This window comes from Chenopodium album, chromosome 12 (genome assembly GCF_948465745.1).
Source record: "Chenopodium album chromosome 12, dcCheAlbu1.1, whole genome shotgun sequence".
NCBI classification, from domain to species: Eukaryota; Viridiplantae; Streptophyta; class Magnoliopsida; order Caryophyllales; family Amaranthaceae; genus Chenopodium; species Chenopodium album.
Window position 1 is genome coordinate 36,687,276 of NC_137845.1, and position 23,760 is coordinate 36,711,035.

Consider the following 23,760-nt stretch of genomic DNA (forward strand, 5'->3'; position numbering starts at 1 on the left):
TTGAAACTTTGTTTCAATTGATAAACATAATTCTGCAAGCTAATGTATTTACTTTTGTAATATGCTTTCTCAAAACATACACAACTAAAATTACATAACTTACTTCAATCCAAAAACCTTAGTATGACTCTCATACCTTGGTCATGGAAGGGGTTTAGTAAGTAGAGTTCATGAGACATTCTCATAAACATGAATTTTGCAATTTCTAAATCTTATAATCATTTTCATCTCCATACACTAATAATTTTCCTTCGCCCTTTCGCAAGGAATGAACTTAGGAATTTCTAATTTGTATTCCAACGTTACATTGGATTTCGATTGAAATCTATCATCACTTGTTCTTTAAAACACGCGAATCAAATGGACGAGTATAGTCCATGGCATGTGCATGATGCATCCTTTGCGAATTGCATAAGGATCATCACTCAAAGTCTTAATTTCATCAACCTTTCTCAAGGTATTGAATCATTAAGCAACGTGCCATGTCACATGGGATTGAAACTCTTTTCAATATAATGTTGAACCTTATAAGAATCTTATCAATATAAGCTTCTTAACCAAAACTCAAACATCCTTCGAGACCTATCTATATAGATCTTGAATCCCAAATGTACTCATCTTCTTCTTCAAGTTTTTCATACAAAATGCATTAACCATTACTTGACTATTCAAGCGACAAATAATAGCTCTTTGTACTAGACCAAGAAGACTTCATAGCTCCCACTAAACATCTTGTACACACAAGACCTTTTCTTCATTTTAACGAGAACATCAAACGATTTGATTAACTCACAAAATTAAGAACATTAACTCCCTGATGCTAACTTCAATCCATTATGGATCTTCGATGCATCCCTAGGATTATTGGATCTCCAAACTTTTGATTGTATCATATACAAATCTTATTTCATGAACAATTTCAAGAAAGTGTTTTGAAATCCATCTACCAAATCTTATAGGGTAGAAATCACTAAAATATCTTTAATAGATCTTTGCAACATGACTAATGTAAAGGTTTCATCGCAGTCATAGTCATACTAAGAATTTGTTGAATCCCTTAACAAGTCTTTGCTTTAGTTAGAAAACACTTTTCTTTCTTGTCTGCTTTGCTTACAATGGGTTTCACCCAATTTAGGCAAATTATTCAAGTGTCATACACTTGCTTACAGATTTAGAATCTATTTCAGATTTCCTGGCTTTAACCACTTGGAGTTATAACTTGTCAAATCATCCTTATTACTTGCATAATCAACATGTTCCAAAATGAATATTTCAGAACTCTTAGTCAATGTGAAATCATATTTCTTTGGCTAAGTTTTACGCATGCTAGTCATCATTGTGGGCTCTTATGCAACAATTGAAACTCATACAACAACTTTGTTTAGTTTTCAATGAGAAACGACAATAGAGGATGTGCACTTAGAATGTGCTACCTTCGACACATGGTTATTAATCCCATTACACTTAATGAGACCACGCGTTGTCATTTGTATCATGAGGTGAATCATGCTCATATTGTTGCTGTTATTCGATAACTTCTCAAATTTCTTCAAGATTTTCGAAATCACTTTTCTTGAACTCTTTCAAGGTTCTCGAACTTTTCAAGATTCTTATACTCCCACTTGCCTTTTAGGGAGGCATATTTAGCATAGGGTGAACCAACCATGGTTTTGAACCATGTTTGTTTGTTGCTTTTCTCGAACTCTTTCGAGATTTACACTACTCCCACTTGACCTTTTGGAACAATTTCCATAAGGGCACCTACTTAAGCAACAAACATTTTGTGCTAAGTATGGTTGTGTAGTAGTACCCCGTGCTCTATATAGGAATAGAACGTGCATTAAACGTTTTAATACATGTTTTATTCCTTGCTTTGTAGAAAGACTTAATAAGAACTTTTCTTATCCATATCACATATGAAGCCTTTGCTACATTTGATTTGACGTATGTAGTTTGTTTAGTTTTGTAGCTTTTCTTAAAAGTATATCCCTTGAATAATGGTTGGAAGATAGGTAATTTACATCCATTATCAAAATATATCTCATATAGGTTGATAGCTCCCTTCATAAACACTTCACAAGGTTTTCTTTCGAGTTTGTTGTAAAACAATTTCACAACTCTTGGATGTTTATCAAGGTCTTGGCTTAAATTCTCATTATTACGATCATATCGCAATATTTTGAATGTGTTGCCAAGTACATGTCTTGACTTAAATTTTCACAATCACAATCATATTGTAATGTAATCATTATCTTGTCAAGTTGATACTGAACTTCATACTGAACATTTTGAACTTTTCAAAATTTTCACCCTTATGTTTCAACTAAGCACAAGTAGTGATCATATCACAAATGAAGTTTCATTGTCGTCTCTAACCTTTGAACCTTTGGTTTTCTTACATCGATATGTATTCGACCTTGAGTTCTCATCATCATTTCTCTAAATGGTGACTTTGTCAAAGTTTCAAATTTGAATGATAATTACATATATCAATAGATTCATAATCTAATGATATTGAAAGTCCATCCCTTTGGATCTTTCGCATGCAATTTTCATTTTCATTCGAATTAATTGACATATTTGAGACAACTTATATATATAGAAATGGTTTAACTATTTCTATCATATAGAACTTTAAACCTATTTAGCAATTCAAAACACATTATAACTCAAAGAAGCATGGAATAACATTTATTCCACGTTTTTTTTTTTTTTTTTTTTTGAATCTTCGATGCTTAGTCATTACTAACATTGAATGGTATTTTGATAATGGCAAGAATAAATAACATTTATTTAACTCTAGCCAATTATTAGTGGTGAAATACTGGTTCTACTTGTAAAGTTGCAACTTTTGCTTCCAAACTTGTAGATTCTACTTGTGAAGTAGCAACATTTGCTTCTAAACTTGTAGATATATTTCTCCTTTAGCAATAACTTCTTCCTTTAGTTCAATCACATTGTGCAATGAGTGATCTAAACAAGACATCATATGTCCAAGAAGTAGCAATATGCCAAATCAATTTCTATAATATAATTCTTAAATTGGAACATTTCCCTTCTTTTACCTTCCAACTATATGAGGTAGTTTCTAGTCAATTGCAATTGGTCCATTTAATTTGAAGCATTTGTTGTTCATAACAACTTTTAGCATGTAAGTAGTTCTAGGTTTGAGAAGTAGCAACTTGTTTGCAATTCTTGGCCTATAACTTCTTAATGCAATCCTCATATATTCCTAAACCTTTCCCTTTGAGCCACTTAGAACATTTCTCTTAGGTTCAAAATGATACTTTACTTAACTACTTTAAGCATTTTTCATGATTTTGCTAAGTCTATTCTATCATTATTTATATTTGAGTTTAATCAAGTATTAAACTCTATATAAAATAGATGAAGAATATTGTCATTTGATCAACTTTTGATCATAGATATTTCCAATCACTTTCTCATATTCAATCATATTGAAGATAAGAGATTTTATTGGATTTCTATACTTGTCTTTTGGAGGATTTGTACCTCCCATCTCATTATATCCCTTGAAACATTTTTCAAAATGAAGATGTGTTGGTATTTTACTCAAACATTTTGAATAAAACCAACCTTAGACATGTGACATGAATTTCTAAAACTTGCCTTTTAGAACAATCTTAGCAAAATTGGAATATAGGTTTATGGATTATCTTTTAAACTTTTTGAGAACGTTTCTCAACTTTATTTTCAATCGAGGAGATTATATATAATAATAAAATTAGAACGATATGTTACTTATAAGTAAACGCAAAATTCAATTATGTTTATTAAAATTTAAAGTACCATAAGCGAATTAAATTGGTAACTTTAAAGCATTTCATTCAATTTTAAATTGATCCCTATTGAATTAAATGATTCCAAGATCCTTTATTCGTGCAATAATTAACCGGACTTTGGCCCTGCCATCAACCATTACATTTTCAAGGTGAGTAAACTCTTTACTGATTACAACTCTTGTAATTCTTGGTTGAATAATTAACCATCACATGTTTAATTATTACCCTTAGCTTCAAGGTTCTAAACTTTATCTTTAGGTAACCTTGTTGAGTATAACCAATTAAAAGTGTAGAATTTGTCCTACCCCCACTTCCCCAATGAAAAATATGATGCCCAGCTTTGGCATGACCCATCATAAATGTCAAAGGTTTTCGTCGGGTTTTTAATTGGAAAAGCTGCCTCAATATTACTGGGATCTAGATTTATTTGGCGACTCCACTTGGGAGGATTTCTATTTTAATTCCTGAAATTTATTTCGGCAATGATTTAGAATGAGCGGATGAGACTCGAAAAGTTCTAAGTATTTCATGTGCGTAATTTTGATTAGCATTATTGTCATATGCATAAAAAAGGTCCTCATTGGATAAACCATCTGAAATGAGTCAAAAACATAGGATTTTTACACGTAGGGAACTTGAGAAATATCTTTCACAACTAGAATTGAAATAATACTGCGAAATCTAGAAAATTCTTAGAACGTAGATACCTGCTGAGGCATGTAGGAACTAGCGTCTAGAAAACAGGGCTTGTCTCCTGTAAAGTGCTTCTGTCGCCTGGCGACAGTTCCGTCACTTGGTGACAAGGGTACTTTTGCGGCGACAGTCCCTGTAGTCTGGCGCCAAGTTCTTCCAATACCGAGCTAGAACTTTGCCTTCTTGTTTTGACCATTTCTAGCACTGTTGGCTCGATTCTACTTCCTGATTGAGTTTTTCTCTCTTTTCTGAAACCCATATGTGTTCTACATATGGACATAACCCTTTGGGGATTCACGCTCCATCTACCCAATCGAATGCTCCTGGCAACGACGGGTACATCCTAGTTTGTGAATCCACCAAACCATGGAAGCGAGTTTAACTCGCAGGGTCCCATCCACTCGCACCAACCCTTCCAAAGGTAAGGCTTCTGCGCGGTGCATTCAGACTCATAACCATGGAGCCTCTTTGGCTAACCCATATCCTGAACTTTAGAGAACTAGAGCCATGGTTAGGTTGCAAAATTATTGCATCATGTTGTGACAACTTGACTACTTGTGCATTATTTGCTTGTGCATACTTACATGTGATTAAACTAACCGTTTGGTTTGACTTGTAATTATGAATATGCTTAAATAAACTAACCAATGACTAAAGGACTTTGCTTAATTAATTGATTAATTAATTTGAGCAAATAAATATGTCTAAAATCGAGTCATAGTTCCTTTGAGTCAACCCGGATTTTTATTCCCGTATACTGCACAAGCGTCAACTTGTTTTGGTCATAACCGGATTTCTAGGAAGAGTTACGAGTCGTACAACCTGTGGATCTTTAGCCCCGAGTTTTATCTTTAATTTAGAGTTGGTGTCATCCCAATCAAAGTCACAGATCAAAAGTTATGACTAAAATACCACAGCCTGTCCAGTTTAATGCATATATGTGAGGTCTTAACTTAGTCTTTGCTTGAGTCTAGTCACATAGTCTAGCCACATGGTCATGACACGAGTCTTAATATGTCACCTACACTCACTAGTGTTAGCACACACTTTATATAGTCGCCATGACCATGTCTTAGGTTCATGCATGAGTCGGTTTTTTCCGTCATTTGAGTTGGGGGTACATTCTATTCCTAATTTTTTCATATCTCTCCATCTACATCATCTTTCCTTTCTCTACATGCTTTCCCCATATCACAATATTCATTCTTCCTATCTTCTTCCATCTATTGCATGTTGAATAGAGTTGAGTCAAATAATTAACAACGAATATCCCTTAATTTCCCTTTCCACAGTACTTGGTCAAGGAGAGAAGGACGATTAATCAAAGACAACACTTTTATTCAAATTCAACTTTTTGATAAGCCAATCGGTCGAAAAAGGAAAGCTAAGAAGATAATGGCAAATCAGGAAGAAGTCAACGAACTCAAGGGACAAGTGGCTAACATTGCTGAAATTTTGAAGAATCTGACTCTCCAAATCAATGACCCTGTGAGGCAACAACAAATGGAGCTCATCCAAGAAAATTTGAGCAAATTGTCCAATGACTATAGATTGCAGGGCATTAGCTCACAAGGGGTCTCGCTGGACAAGGATCTTCTTCCGCAGAAGTTCAATGCCAACGACATCCCGAAATTCAAGGCAATGGATAACCCTTATTTTCATTTAAGAGTCTTTAAAACTGTAATGAATATTAAGGGAATAGATAAGAAAGCTTTTCATTCTGTGTTTTTTCTATATTTAGAAACCGTTTGTCAGCAATGGTACTTTTCTCTTGATAAAGAGAAAACCTTTACTTAGGATGCTATTATAAACGCCTTCATTGATAGATATAAATGTAATATTCAAGTCGAAACCGATTATAGACAACTTGAGATGCTAAGACAAAAAGAGAATGAAGGCTTTACTTCTTTATTTAATAAGTGGAGGGAAACTTCCGCTAAGATGATTAAGGTGCCCTCCGAAAAAGAATCTGTGAGGATGTTTATCAAGAACCTCCAAGAGAAGTATTCAAAACATTTAAAGTATCAACATAATTTGAATAATTTCAAGGCCGTCTATGATATCGGTATTGAAATCGAAGATGACCTCGCAAAGCAAAAAGCTACTAACGATAGTAACCACAGTGGATGGAAAGGAAAGAAGAACGACAATCCTTCTTCTTCTGGATATAAAAAGAAACCCAGGAGAGAGTTCACACCTATTGGAATGACCTACGATGCTGCTTTCGATCGTCTCTACGATCGAGGATAATCAAACCCATTGGCCCTACTGAGGATCCAACGCCATAAAAGCGATCTTCAAGATGGGATCCCAATTCCTATTGCAAGTACCATCAAGGAAATGGTCATACCACCGATGAATGCTACAGGTTTCAAAATCTCATTCAAGATCTCATAGATGCAAACAAGATCCCATTGCCTCTAGCTAGTGAGAACACTGGGCGATGTTGAAGCAAATGACACAAGACAAAAGGCGAACGTCAACGATAAGATTTCATGACCCCTTTTTCTATTTCTTTTTCATTTTCTCCTTTCCCCAATAAGTCTAGCATAGGCACCTTTCTTATATTTATTTTGTAGGTTTTTTCCTTTTTCCCTATAATAAAATAAGCATTTATTTTCTTGCATATGATCATTTCATTACATCGCATAAAAAAAAATCCACGTCAAACTAAGCACAAGATATACCAATGATTTGAGGCACCTCTTGTAGCCACATCATATCACCTTTCACCCTTCAAATATGCAATCCTTTTTTTGATAAACCGCTTTGAGCCTCGTCTAACGATAGACCTTTCTTTCTTCAACCCACATCTACCTAACCTTGGGATGGGATGGTGTGTAACTTATGCAAATTTAAAAGCTTGAGTGAATCAAAAAATTAAAATAGAAAAAACAATACAAGTGGCGAAAGGGCAAGTGTTCCAATGTCTCTGATATGAACACGTCTCAGATTGCGTCTCTTATCGAGTGCTCGGTACCGTGCCTGAGAAACATGAATGCCAAGTGAGTGATAGACCACATGATCGGGATTGCGCACACTTATCAAAAAAGGTTCAAAATAAAAAAAATGCAAAAGCAAAAAAGAGAGCAAAAAAAAAAAAAAAAAAAGAGAAAGAGCTCAAAAATGAAAAACCTCAAGCATACAAATACAAAGATTCAAAAGCAAGGTTGCACACCTTGGGGGCTTATCTAGGGTCTTGAGCCTTTATCCCTTTCTTCTTCAACCTTTAGCCTAACCACGTTACAACCCTTAAAAGACCTCTTTGAGGTATACACATACTTGTGCGAGGTTCGGCTAGAGCTACGTTCGGCTTGATTCCTAACGGATACGTAGGAAACCTCACATTGGGGTGCGGCCGTAATAATAATGCATTCTTATTTACGTTCATAATTGATCATATCTAAGAATTTCCAATGCTCATCCTTTTCCACTTAGAGCTAGACTTGGGGGCTTGATCTTCACATCATTAGCTTACCTAGCTTAAGAGACACCATCATTTGACTCTTTTTAAAATATTTTTCCACACACTTAGCCTTTGCGGCCTAAATTTAGTGTCACTTTCACACACTGCAAAGATACATGACCAAATAGTCTTTCCCTTAGGAACCATTTGTCATGAAATCTTAACACAACGTTAGAGCATACTTTGTCGTAACAAAATCACTCATCACTCATCATTGCATCACGAAGTATGACGTGCTTAGCCTCCGCGCCTAAGTCACCTAAATACTTTCATTATTGAGTCAACTAGGATAGCCTAGGATGAATTAACCCTTGCAAGTTGAGAGACAGCATCAAACGCATATACTTGGCCAAACTCATTCAACATGCACCATCAAAAAATTCTTCCTTTTTGCGTCTTTCTTTTTCGGGAGAAAGTCGATACCCTCCACAAAAATGACGGAAATTTTATTTTTCTGCATTTCGAGTCATATCGAGCTTCATGAGTCAACACTATGCACACATGAGTCACACGAAGTGAGTCATCATTAAGTCAAGTTTATACCTTGAGTCATGTCAAGTCAATGAGTCAAGCAACATTAAGTCTTAGGTCAACCTTAAAGAAAGATAAGCAAAGTCCTATAGTCCAAAATATAAATGCAGGTACATTTCAGTGAGCAAGAACATTCCCGGATTTTTTCGAAAAACCGCGAATGAAAACCTGACTCCAGCGTTAAACGACAAGGCTGTCGCTTGGCGACAAAATCTATCACCTGACGACAGAGCGAGGACGCGGCAACAGCGGTTTCTAGCGTGCGCCGAAGCAGCAATGAGATGCGTGGTCCCATATTGGATTATGCGGACTTCATACAGCAATTTCGGGTTCCTTGGTACGCCAGTTAGCCCCTATAAGCAAATTGACATGATTAGTAGTCGGCTCGATTACAATCGCAGTAAGTGATTGACTTGACGACAATCGTCTCACTTAGCTTAAACGCCTAAACATTGGCTTATTACAAGCACCAAGGCATCGGTTCAAAAGCAAGAACTATGATAATTTTTCCAAGATTGGATTGTCATCCCCAACTGACAATATTTCCAAAAGTGGATTGTCGCGCATTCTTCTTAAACTACAATTTTTCCAAGATTGGATTGTCATCTCTGGCAAAGTTTCCAAGCGTGGATTTTCGTACTCCTTCTCTATTTGGCAAGTTTTTCCAAGTTCAGATTGTCATACATTCATAAAATTTTCGATAATTTTTTCCAAGATTGGATTGTCATCTCTGGCAAAGTTTCCAAGCGTGGATTGTCGTACTCTTTCTCTGTTTGGCAATTTTTTCCAAGTTCGGATTGTCATCTCTGGCATGTTTTCCAAGATTGGATTGTCATACACATAGTTCCCTATGGCGAAATTTCCCAAAGAATTATCGTAGGTCTCTCTACTCATCATAAATTTTGGCAAAGGTTCCTCAACGTGGATTGTCATTCATTTCAGTAAGTGGCAAATTTTCCCGAAGTGGATTGTCAGTCGACTCTTTTTCGTAAATGTTCCAAGACGCGGATTGTCAATTGTGGAAATATTTTCCCAAAAGGATTGTCGCATAATATTGGCAAATTTCCAAGGTAGATTGCTTTCAAGAGTGTAGCAAGGTTCTTATGACAGATTGTTACGAGGCATTGGCAACTTTTCTCAAAATTGGATTTTGGCAAAATTTATGAGATACGGATTGCCGCTTCATCGTGGCAACATTTCCAAGGATGGATTGTTACGTGGCATTGAAAATTTTCCCTAAATCGGATTGTCATACATCATACAAGAGTCGTGTTGACAACTTTTCCTGAAGAAAAGAGGATTGTCATCACCCAAAGCATCAACAGCAAAATTCAAGTAGCATTAAGGATCGACAGGCGTTGATCTTCGAAAATTTTCTTCGGAATATTATCAGGACAACTGAAGGTGATTTCAAACAGAGTTATCTTCGATCGTGTTCCCTAAGATGTGGAAAACGGTCACAAAGCGGAAGCGGATCGTTTCAAGCGAAGCAATCTTCGATAGTGTTCCCTGGCTTGCGAAAGATTATCACAGCAGAAATTGGAGGCAGTTACAAGCGTAGCAGTCTTCAGGCGGGATGATGTTCTCTAGCTTGTGGAAGGTCGTCAAAACAAAATGCAACAAATCGGTTACTTCAGAGACGTGTGCTCGACGGTGCAAGATACGCGTTTCATAACTCTTTATCTGTTTTAACTAATGCTAGTTTGCAGGTATCGGAGTTACAAGAATGATTTAGGATCGCAGAACGTTCTAAATCATTCTCCGTCCCTGTGGATACTTTGACTTTCGTTTTCGAAACTTACGTTTCTCCAAACTCAGTCAAAGTGGGGGCATCTGTAGACACCCATTTGTGTCTCCCCAAAAACCAAACCCAGTGATGAATACCTTTCACGTCATTTGATTATCGAACAAAGTGAAAGTGTGAAAAGTCTAGTGATGAGGATGTTTTTATTAAAATATCTCTTCTTTCTGTTTTTGGAAATATTTCTTTTCTCACCCTATTTTATGAAAACATGCAATCCAGTTTAGTTTGGTCAATGATAAGGGTCCAATAATAGTGTAGTTGGATGGGGCTTGGAAAGACCTTTCCAACGATATATTATAAGCCCGATTCTGATGAATAATGAGGAAGTTATGGCCAAAATACTAAACTGAGCTCAAACCGGATTTTACCTACGGCCCAATGATCATGTGGAGGGTCCAAAGGTTTAATCCTATTCCTAAACTAATTAGGATTAATTAGATGTTTCCATAAGTTTCTAAAAGATCTTAATTATCCTTTTTTGAAAAGATAAAATCAAAGACTTTTAAATTGAATAAAAACTTTCCTTTTTTAAAACTTTCCTTTTTTAAGTCCTAATTCTATTCGAATTTAAAGATGTTCAAAGACAGTCAGATATTATTTTTGTGCCTGATAATTTTTATCCAAATATTATATGGTTGGATAGATCTTGAAATTATCTTTCCAATGATATATTATAATATTAATTCCAAGCTATAGCGAAAAAGATATGAAAGGAATACGAAACTCTATCCAAAACTAACACCGTTTCACTATTTCGGCCATATTTTTTTATCTACAAAAGCTTTTAATCTGATTCTAATTGGGATGGAAATTAGACTTCAATAGCTTTCCAAATACATATTATGTGACTTATTTGGACTTCTGGATCAAAAGTTATGATAAAAACAAAATATGCAAAAACTGCTGACCGACGAGTTTTATTTCGATTCGAATTCGGATTCTTTTCTTATTCTTCGACTCTCTTTTTTCCTATAAATAGAGGTCATATCTCCCCTTTTTCAATCATCTACAACAATAATTTTCTCTCTCTAAATCTAGGAGCTTTCCTTCTCTCTATTCTTTTTCTAAACCTTCCCTCTTACACAATTGCTCATACATTAACACTAGACACACCTAGCTAAGTTCGAAGTTGCCTTCGCCCTAGACGTGAAAGGTTATAATTTCTGAGGGTTTGGTCCCAAATCTCGAGTTCAATTATTTAATTTGATTGTTTTGATTTATATTTTCCTTTAAGTTACTAACGCGTGTATTTTGTTATTAGAAAGAGATACGAGGCATCAAAGTATGTAATCTTATTGCTCTATTCTTGTGGAAAGCATGTTTAAATTTGTTTAATTCTTAATATCATGTAAGGATGTCTTTATTGCTTTCTAGTATCATGTTTAGGGTGCTTCTTATGCTTTCTAATATCATATCAATATCATGTTAGTATCATGTTAGGGCTAAAGCTTTGATTTTTATTATTTTGTGACATGCTAGGATTTGTTATTAATCTTGTTAGTATCATGCCTAGGATCTTGCTATTATTATGCTTTAACATGATTATTATTGTTATAATTATTGCTTTTATAATTATTATTTTTATTATGTTGCTTAATCTTATATTATATATTATTGTTATTGCTTGATCACACCTTTTATGCATGTTTAAAGGGAATTTGTACTTGTAATCATGCTTAATAAGATAATTAATAATCTTGTTTAGGGCTAATATGATTATAATTCAAGTGATCACCAATAATAGTTTTATTTGTGCATTAAATTTAACCAACATAGATAAACAGGTTTAGGGTTAATCTGTTGTTTGCATGCTAGTCAGAAAGCGCACATGAATATGAGAAGAATAAAGTAGAGGTCTATTTAGGGCAGGTTCAATCTCTTTTAGGTTGGATTTGCACCCTCACCCCCGAACCCTATTTGGTTCAAGACGTTTTGGAGTTGACGATTTCCTGGATAGTTAACGGGTGTAATCTTCACCTTGTAAACGATTTACAAGTTCCTAAAACTTGTTGGCGACTCTTTTGCTCTAGCTTCCTTCCCTTTGGACGGTACCATACTTAAGTGTATGATCACAGTGGGGTTCAAGTTTTGGGTAATGCTTGAAATAATCCCTACACTAAGAAAATACAACATGAGGTTGAATCCATCCAAGTGTACTTTTGGAGTAACCTCAGGCAAACTCTTCCCCTTATAGACCTCAAGCAAATGGGGAATCGATATAATCGATACAATCGGAAAAATCACATCTCCTGGAACAGGAGGTCATGAGTACATCTTGGTAGCAATCGATTACTTAACAAAGTGGGTTAAAGCACAATCATATGCTAAACTCACTACAAAACATGTAGCACTCTTTATCGAAAGGAACATAATTTGTCGATACGGAGTCCCACATGAGATGATAACTGACAATGGAACTCACTTTCAAGCCGAATGTGAAGAATTGTTACAAAAGTATGGTATTCAACATCACCACTCGTCCCCTTATAGACCTCAAGAAAATGGAGCAGTTGAGGCGGCTAATAAAAATTTAAAGATTATCATCGAGGAAAAGACAGAAAATTACAAGGATTGGCCTGACAAACTCCATTTTGCACTTTGGGGTTATCGCACGTCAATTCGAACATCAACAGGATACACACCATTCTCCTTAGTCTATGGAATGGATTCCGTACACCCCATAGAACTAGAAATACCTTATCTACGCATTGCGTTAGAAAGTAAACTTGATGAAGTTGAATGGACTAGAGCACGGTATGAAGAGTTAATTCTACTTGATGAAAAACGACTAGAAGCTCTACATCATACCCAATGCTATCAAACTCGTATGGCTAGACACTTCAACAAGAAGGTCAAGACAAGAAACATCAAGGTTGGAGACTTGATACAAAAAGCACTAAGGAAAAATGTTCTAGATCTAGGAGGCAAATTCAGGCCCAATTGGTCGGACACTCAAGAGAGCTACGTTTGGCCTGATTCCTTAAGAAAGGATACGTAGGCAACCCTTTAAAAGGGTGCGGCCACTTTAATTATCAAACATTCCGTGTCTCAGTAAAATAAATAAATAAATAAATAAAAATAAAAATAAAAATAAAAAATAAAAAAAAATTGTCGCCAGACGACAAGCGTGTCGCTAGGCGACAAGGTAAAAAGTCTGGCGACAGACTCGTATAAGCGACGCCAATTTTCTGCGGACATCTGGACAACCTTGGTGCATTCTGGAATTTTTTTCGACTTCCGTACTTGAAGAAATTTTCCGGAAATAAATATTTTGGGTTGTTTTCATTGCTTTAAATGAAAAAACGTAAATTTAATTAAAAAGCTGAAATTGCATTAATAAGTAAAAGAATTACATCATTGATGGAATTTAAACAAATCTTAAAGAATTAAAATTAACTTAACATGTCTAATAAATCGAAGGAAAAGCAATACTCTAATCTTTCTTTTCTTTCTTCATTCTTTTCCAATTTTTGTCAGAAGCTTCTTCTTCATCCATCACTTTTGCTAAGAGACATCCATTAGAGGCTCTACATTCAATTTTAGTATGGATAGTCCCTCCCACAGCTAAAACTCCATGCTTCTTCTCTACCCAAACCTTCTTTTATGTAGAGTCCACCTTTCTTTTCCCTTTGTCTTTTTTAGCACTCTTCCTCTTAGGTATCACAGGAGTCTTAAACTCAACTCTTTCACCTAGGCGTTCCTTAGTAGGCATTTTCTTGTCACCAAGGCGAGTCTTCACATTGGTCTTCTCTATTTTGGTTCGGTCCTTTTGGTATCTACAAGTCAACCATTGCTTCACATCATTGGACAAAGAAGATGGAACCTTTTGGGTAATCACTTTCCATAAAGGCCTAGCACACCAATACCCGGCAAAACGTTCAACTTCTTGTGACACCGGGAATTCATGAGGGCGACGAAGATCTCCCATAGGAATGGTTTGAGCAATCCCATATTGCCTCTTTACTCTGCAGGGATAATAAAAGGTCAATTTTTACAAACTAGGAAGACGGCAAAAGGGTTGGGTATTACAACCAATCATCTTTTCAAGCTTCCACCAGGGAACGACCCATTTAATGGAGAAGTCACAACAGGCAAACACTTTGCCCCACTCACGGCAACCCATCTTCAAGGAGAAATGCTTCTTTCGTCAAACAAAGCAATTGGGGGTATATTTGTCAATATTATCAGGTGGACTAATCAATTCTAGTCTCTCCATGAGCCACATCTGTAAAAATCAATGCACATAATCAGTATTTCTATACAATAATATATTTTTAATTTCTGTAATTAAGAATACTATTTTTCTACCTGTAATAAAATTGGAGAGCCTCGAATAGGTGCTTCTGGATTCGTTTTCAATTCATCAAGACTAAGCATAAACTCTCCAACGATTAATGGCATTGGATTTCTCCCAGATTCGATTTGTTCTAGCACAGATATTATAATTGCTTGACCATCATTATTTTTACCATTAGTAAGAAAATATTGGCTAAGCATGCAAAAGAGGAAAGCTCTTCTCCTATAGATATGAAAAGATTCAGAGCGAGGTCTATCAAAATAAAAACGTGCAAATTCTTTTAAATCAACATTATTACCATGCACTATGTTTTCTAGATCTTTACCCCTAAGGTCAAGGAAACGCTCATAATCTTTGTAATAATACTCACTCATCGTAGGCATTACCACAAGATTTAATGGAGGAAAGCCTAGAATGGCACCAAACTTTTCTGGTAAAGGGCAAATTTCATCATAGCCTAATCTAAAACAATGAGAATTAGGATCCCAATATTCTAAGGCAGTATAAATGAAGTCTATATCAAGATCTACCCCCTTTATGCCATAAATACCCCCCATGTGGAAAAAGTCAAGTTCTTTTCTCTCCTTAGCAGTTAAAGAACGACACCACTCACGAGTGAAATCACAAAAACTCTTTTTAATTAAAGCCATGATTAATTTTTGATTTAATATGTTTGAATTATACAGAAATTGTCAGATTTGGGGGCTATTTATAAACAAATTTTTTTTTTTGGCAGATTTCAAATTCTGTAAGGATTTGGAAAACCAAGTCTGTCGCCAAACGGCAAGATTGTCGCCTGACGACAACGTCTGTCGCTTGGCGACAAAGCTTGTCGCCTGGCGACAAAAGGATACGCGTGGCTACAACGCGTCTGAGCACGCGACAATTACGCGCTATGCAAACCGTGCTTTTCTGACTTTGATTCGACTTTGATTTTGCACATTACACCCCGTTATTCAATACCCTCGTACAAATCCATTCCATATTGCCTTTTTCTCTTTGATTAAATTGAGCTTAGGCTTATTTTTAGTCGAAATCATTTTATTTTTCATTTTTTTCTTTTGGGGAAGAAAGTCGGATACCCTCCATCGATAATAAAAATGACGAAAATTTTTGCGCAAAAAAATTAAGTCACAATTGCATACACTCACACGCACATAAAATGAATAATAAAATAAAATAGGCTTAATATGAAAAGTTTGTATATACAATATGTCTAATCTACAAAAGACAAAGTCCTATGAAGTCAAATAAATAAGCACAGGTACAAACTATGACACCGGAGGCCGTAAATGATGAGGTACGCCCATCATATCAAAGAACGCTGTAATCCGAGGAGTATGCCCCTCACCATCCCCTGATCCGTCAGTCGTTGGAAACCTCAGCTCAGGGCCAGTCCACCTAGGCTCACCAATCGACAACGGCTGAGGCTGCAAGGGTTGCTGCGACGACGAGCCGACCTCGTACGTCCCATCACCCATTGAAGGAGCCGATGTCGCACCTCCTTGGCCCGTCAGCCCAGCAAAGACATCCTCAAGTGAAGAAGCCGAACCCTCGGTCAGAGCAGCCTCAGACCGGCCACCTCGGCCGCTATCAGAAGTGCGGCGACGCCTTGACCTAGATCTACTCGGCTCTCTCCTAGCCTTGGGTCTCGAGCGAGTACGGGGTGAAGTAATAGGCTGTCCCTGCAAAGGGAAATCAAGTCAGACATCAAGGAAAGAATATAATGAAATGTGATACAAAAGAAAGACAAGAGAGATACCTCCTCAACGTCGTTCCTCCGACAGGTAGCTCGGTCCCGTAACCTCACGAGCTGGCTGCGAAAGGCGTCTATACACCTCGCCATAGCTGTCACCACCTCGCAAGAAAACTGTCAAAGAAATAAAGTCAGTGATAATAACAGAACAAATACAAAAGCGAGAAAATAGATAAGCTCACCCGAGTCTGGTGACGAGGAATGGATCGCTCCACAAAACGTTGATCCTCGGGGGCTGGAGGAATCATCTCCTCGATCGGTCCGAACCTACCCTTGTAATAGATAGACATCCTTGGAGGGACGAACTCCCTAGGCCCAGCCAAATAAAATGTAATTCAAATGATCAGAATTCGCTTAGGGGGCTACCAAAAGAAAAATAAAAAGTAAAGCATACCTCTGCCTCCTCAGACAAAACAGGGGCCGGCGCTAGCAAAGGCAGTAAGTCATCCTCGTAACTCTGCCCTAAATGGACATGAGACCGTCAGGGAGTGCCAGGAGACGACCGAATCGCGCAGTCACGCATCAACGCCTCGTAAAACATATGTTGAGGCGGGAAAGTAGGGACGACAAAAGCATCCGAGGAGTGCTGAATAGCTACTCTCTCGCCAAGATACACTGTAGCGTCATACGTTCCCTGAAAATAACGACGCTCGGTAGAATACCGCGTAGCCAACATAGGTATAGCTAAATCAGCCCATGGTTGGTATACCACGTCATGCTCCTACAAAACATCTATGTAAGATCAATGCACTCAAAAGGGTAGTATCAAAAGATAAGTGTTCACGAGAACCTACCGAGAGGATCAGATCTCGAATACGTACAGTCTCGACCTGGCCCGCACGACCTCCCAACCAGCGCCAATGGAAAGCTCGCGAGGTGAAGGTCTCACCAGCGCAAGCGAAGGGAAGTACTCGTAGAACCAAATCTACATAGATAAGGAAAAATCAACAAATGCTTGCACGAGTCTAGAGCTAATTTCAAAAGGATAGAAATATACCTCTACGACCCTCCAGAAACTGGAAAGTGCGACCTCTCTAGATAAGGTCCTATGACGGCAGGAACGTTGCAGGCCTAGAAGAAAGTCAGCATAGGCCAAGCTGGCCCAGTCATACGTCCCGACCAGGTGAAGGTCGCGAACAACTCTCAGGTAGTAGAGGAGCACTCGACTACCCTTGTCAAGAGAAAAGTCCCTGAAAGCAAAATAAGAACAAAGATGCGCATCGCTGCTCGCGAGTCGTCGCATCATCCTCAAAAGCCGCTACTAAGGTGGAACGACGGAGGCACTGGGAACTAAGCTGTCCTGGCTGAGCCTCGGCACGGGCCCGAACAGCAATCGGACCCAAGTCTAGTAAAAGGGTCCTCACTCTCGCCGACGGGCTCGTCCTCCTGGCGTACGTCCCTCGACTGAGAACCAGAGCCGCGTTGCCTAACCATGCTATATTATGCAAATAATAAAGAATAAGGCTCTATGGTATCTAAGGTTCGCCTAGCCGCATGATACTATATTCGCAAAAATGGAGTACGTAGTACGAAAACAGAGCACAATTTCAATATGAGCATAATTAGCATTCTCAAGCAACCAAAGAATTTCTTGCAATACCATGATAAATATTGTGACAAATTGTACAAGAAGAACTAGTAAAAACGCAAAGAACGGATCACATTGTTCTTCACGACCTCAAGAGGACCAACAATGGTGAATCGCTCATTTCTTCACCAAATTGAGTCAAACAAGTCTCAAAACACTCCCAAGGCAATGCATAAGCGTAATCAAGGAAGTTCAAGGCATAAGATTCAGCAAAAGGAGCGAACTAAGCAAAAGGAGCGAACTAAGAAAAAACATGTTCGAATTTCCAGGAAATTCGTGAACAAAGAACGCATAATTCAGCAAAAACCGAGTTGAGTTTGAATAAAACTTACATGGATCGGGAGAATAGATGAAATAAGCTTTGATTTGCAACAAGTTTGAGTGAATTCGGTTGAGAATTGAGCGAGAACAAGAAGATCGAAGTTTTAAGAGAATGCGAAAAAACAGAACAGCAGCAATGGATAATGAAGAAGAAAGGGAGGGTATTTAAAAAAACCCGACCCTGTCGCCAAACGACAAGTTTGTCGCCTGGCGACAAGCAGAAAAAGCAGTGACAAGCAGTTCCGGCTAGCGCTGGAGCGGCGACATAGTATAGGCCTCCATAATATGGTTATGTGAAAGTTGTGCAGCAATTTCGGGTTACTTGGTATGCCAGTTAGCCCCTATAAGCAACTTGACATGATTTAATAATCGGCTCAATTACGATTAAATCAAGTGATCGACCTGATGAAAGATCGTCTCACTTAGCTTAAAGCGCCTAAACATTGGCTCAAAGGCACCGACATAATGGTTCATAAACAGCAAAGCACCGACGTAATGGTTCACAAGTAAGCAGAAATGTCAACGTAGTGGCATAGCGGAAGCAAAGTTCAAGCGAGCTTTAAAAGATCAACATGCATTGGTCTTCGGTGATATTCTTCGGAGTATTGTCGCAACAAAAACTGAAGATGGCTACAAGCAGAGTTATCTTCGATCGTGTTCCCTAGGATGTGGAAAATGGTCACAAAGAAACTGAAGATGGCTACAAGCAGAGTTATCTTCGATCGTGTTCCCTAGGATGTGGAAGATGGTCTTAAGTGGCGGAGAATGACTACAAGCAAAGTCGTCTTCGAAATAGGAGGCAACTACAAGCAGAGCGGTTTTCAAAAATTGGTTACCTTCAGAGACGTGTGCTCAACAGTGCAAGATACGCGTTTTTTAACTCTTTATCTGTTTTAACTAATGCTAGTTTGTAGGTATCGGAGTTACAAGAATGATTTAGGATCGCAGAACGTTCTAAATCATTCTCCGTCCCTATCGATACTTTGACTTTCGTTTTCAAAACTTGCGTTTCTCCAAACTCAGTCAAAGTGGGGGCATCTGTAGACACCCATTTGTGTCTCCCCAAAAACCATACCCAGTGATGAATACCTTTCACGTCATTTGATTATCGAACAAAGTGAAAGTGTGAAAAGTCTAGTGATGAGGATGTTTTTATTAAAATATCTCTTCTTTCTGTTTTTGGAAATATTTCTTTTCTCACCCTATTTTATGAAAACATGCAATCCAGTTTAGTTTGGTCCATGATAAGGGTCCAATAATAGTTTAGTTGGATGGGGCTTGGAAAGACCTTTCCAACGATATATTATAAGCCCGATTCCGATGAATAATGAGGAAGTTATGGCCAAAATACTAAACTGAGCTCAAACCAGATTTTACCTACGGCCCAATGATCATGTGGAGGGTCCAAAGGTTTAATCCTATTCCTAAACTAATTAGGATTAATTAGAAGTTTCCATAAGTTTCTAAAAGATCTTAATTATCCTTTTTTGAAAAGATAAAATCAAAGAGTTTTAAATTGAATAAAAACTTTCCTTTTTTAAAGCTTTCCTTTTTTAAGTCCTAATTCTATTCGAATTTAAAGATGTTCAAAGACAGTCAGATATTATTTTCTTGCCTCATAATTTTTATCCAAATCTTATATGGTTGGATAGATCTTGAAATTATCTTTCCAATGATATATTATAATATTAATTCCAAGCTATAGCGAAAAAGATATGAAAGGAATACGAAACTCTATCCAAAACTAACACCGTTTCACTATTTCGGCCATATTTTTTATCTACAAAAGCTTTTAATCTGATTCTAATTGGGTTGGAAATTAGACTTCAATAGCTTTCGAACTACGTATTATGTGACTTATTTGGACTTCTGGATCAAAAGTTATGATAAAAACAAAATCTGCAAAAACTGCTGACCGACGAGTTTTATTTCGATTCGAATTCGGATTCTTTTCTTATTCTTCGACTCTCTTTTTTCCTATAAATAGAGGTCATATCTCCCCTTTTTTCAATCATCTACAACAATAATTTTCTCTCTCTAAAGCTAGGAGCTTTCCTTCTCTCTATTCTTTTTCTAAACCTTCCCTCTTACACAATTCCTCATACATTAACACTAGACACACCTAGCCAAGTTCGAAGTTGCCTTCGCCCTAGACGTGAAAGGTTATAATTTCTGAGGGTTTGGTCCCAAATCTCGAGTTCAATTATTTAATTTGATTTTTTTGATTTATATTTTCCTTTAAGTTACTAACGCGTGTATTTTGTTATTAGAAAGAGATACGAGGCATCAAAGTATGTAATCTTATTGCTCTATTCTTGTGGAAAGCATGTTTAAATTTGTTTAATTCTTAATATCATGTTAGGATGTCTTTATTGCTTTCTAGTATCATGTTTAGGGTGCTTCCTATGCTTTCTAGTATCATATCAATATCATGTTAGTATCATGTTAGGGCTAAAGCTTTGATTTTTATTATTTTGTGACATGCTAGGATTTGTTATTAATCTTGTTAGTATCATGCCTAGGATCTTGCTATTATTATGCTTTAACATGATTATTATTGTTATAATTATTGCTTTTATAATTATTATTTTTATTATGTTGCTTGATCTTATATTATATATTATTGTTATTGCTTGATCACACCTTTTATGCATGTTTAAAGGGAATTTGTACTTGTAATCATGCTTAATAAGATAATTAATAATCTTGTTTAGGGCTAATATGATTATAATTCAAGTGATCTCCAATAATAGTTTTATTTGTGCATAAAATTTAACCAACATAGATAAACAGGTTTAGGGTTAATCTGTTGTTTGCATGCTAGTCAGAAAGCGCACATGAATACGAGAAGAATAAAGTAGAGGCCTATTTATGGCAGGTTCAATCTCTTTTAGGTTGGATTTGTACCCTCATCCCCTAAACCCTATTTGGTTCAAGACGTTTTGGAGTTGACGATCTCCTGGATAGTTAAGGGGTGTAATCTTCACCTTGTAAACGGTTTACAAGTTCCTAAAACTTGTTGGCGACTCTTTTGCTCTTGCTTCCTTCCCTTTGGACGCCACCATACTTAGTGTATGATCACAGTGGGGTTCAAGTTTGGGGTAATGCTTGAAATATTCCCTACACTAAGAAAATACAACATGAGGTTGAATCCATCCAAGTATACTTTTGGAGTAACCTCAGGCAAACTCTTCCCCTTATAGACCTCAAGAAAATGGGGAATCGATATAATCGATACAATCGGAAAAATCACACCTCCTGGAACAGGAGGTCACGAGTACATCTTGGTAGCAATCGATTACTTAACAAAGTGGGTTAAAGCACAATCATATGCTAAACTCACTACAAAACATGTAGCACTCTTTATCGAAAGGAACATAATTTGTCGATACGGAGTCCCACATGAGATGATAACTGACAATGGAACTCACTTTCTAGCCGAATGTGAAGAATTGTTACAAAAGTATGGTATTCAACATCACCACTCTTCCCCTTATAGACCTCAAGCAAATGGAGTAGTTGAGGCGGCTAATAAAAATTTAAAGATTATCATCGAGAAAATGACAGAAAATTACAAGGATTGGCCTGACAAACTCCATTTTACACTTTGGGGTTATCGCACGTCAATTCGAACGTCAACAGGAAACAAACCATTCTCCCTAGTCTATGGAATGGATGCCGTACACCCCATAGAACTAGAAATACCTTATCTACGCATTGCGTTAGAAAGTAAACTCGATGAAGTTGAATGGACTAGAGCACGGTATGAAGAGTTAATTCTACTTGATGAAAAACGACTAGAAGCTCTACATCATACCCAATGCTATCAAACTCGTATGGCTAGACACTTCAACAAGAAGGTCAAGACAAGAAACATCAAGGTTGGAGACTTGATACAAAAAGCACTAAGGAAAAATGTTCTAGATCTAGGAGGCAAATTCAGGCCCAATTGGTCGGACCATACATTGTCAAAACAAACTTGTCAGGAGGTGCAGCTCAGTTAACTGACATGGACGACAATGAATTCTCAAACATGACCAATCTTGACCAACTTAAGAAGTATTACCCATAATTACATGAGTAGGACACTCAAGAGAGCTACGTTTGGCATGATTCCTTAAGAAAGGATACGTAGGCAACCCTTTAAAAGGGTGCGACCACTTTAATTATCAAACATTCCGTGTCTCGGTAAAATAAATAAATAAATAAATAAAAATAAAAAAAAAAAAAAAAAAAATTGTCGCCAGACGACAAGCGTGTCTCTAGGCGACAAGGTAAAAAGTCTGGCGACAGACTCGTATAAGCGACGCCAATTTTCTACGGACATCTGGACAACCTTGGTGCATTCTGGAATTTTTTTTCGACTTCCGTACTTGAAGAAATTTTCCGGAAATAAATATTTTGGGTTGTTTCCATTGCTTTAAATGAAAAAACGTAAATTCAATTAAAAAGCTGAAATTGCATTAATAAGTAAAAGAATTACATCATTGATGGAATTTAAATAAATCTTAAAGAATTAAAATTAACTTAACATGTCTAATAAATCGAAGGAAAAGCAATACTCTAATCTTTCTTTTCTTTCTTCATTCTTTTCCAATTTTTGTCAGAAGCTTCTTCTTTATCCATCACTTTTGCTAAGAGACATCCATTAGAGGCTCTACATTCGATTTTAGTATGGATAGTCCCTCCCACAGCTAAAACTCCATGCTTCTTCTCTACCCAAACCTTCTTTTATGTAGAGTCCACCTTTCTTTTCCCTTTGTCTTTTTTAGCACTCTTCCTCTTAGGTATCACAGGAGTCTTAAACTCAACTCTTTCACCTAGGCGTTCCTTAGCAGGCATTTTCTTGTCACCAAGGCGAGTCTTCACATTGGTCTTCTCTATTTTGGTTCGGTCCTTTTGAGATCTACAAGTCAACCATTGCTTCACATCATTGGACAAAGAAGGTGGAACCTTTTGGGTAATCACTTTCCATAAAGGCCTAGCACACCAATACCCGTCAAAACGTTCAACTTCTTGTGAAACCGGGAATTCATAAGGGAGACGAAGATCTCCCATAGGAATGGTTTGAGCAATCCCATATTGCCTCTTTACTCTGCAGGGATAATAAAAGGTCAATTTTTACAAACTAGGAAGACGGCAAAAGGGTTGGGTATTACAACCAATCATCTTTTCAAGCTTCCACCAGGGAACGACCCATTTAATGGAGAAGTCACAACAGGCAAACACTTTGCCCCACTCACGGCAACCCATCTTCAAGGAGAAATGCTTCTTTCGTCAAACAAAGCAATTGGGGGTATATTTGTCAATATTATCAGGAGGACTAATCAATTCTAGTCTCTCCATGAGCCACATCTGTAAAATCAATGCACATAATCAGTATTTCTATACAAAAATATATTTTTAATTTCTGTAATTAAGAATACTATTTTTCTACCTGTAATAAAATTGGAGAGCCTCGAATAGGTGCTTCTGGATTCGTTTTCAATTCATCAAGATTA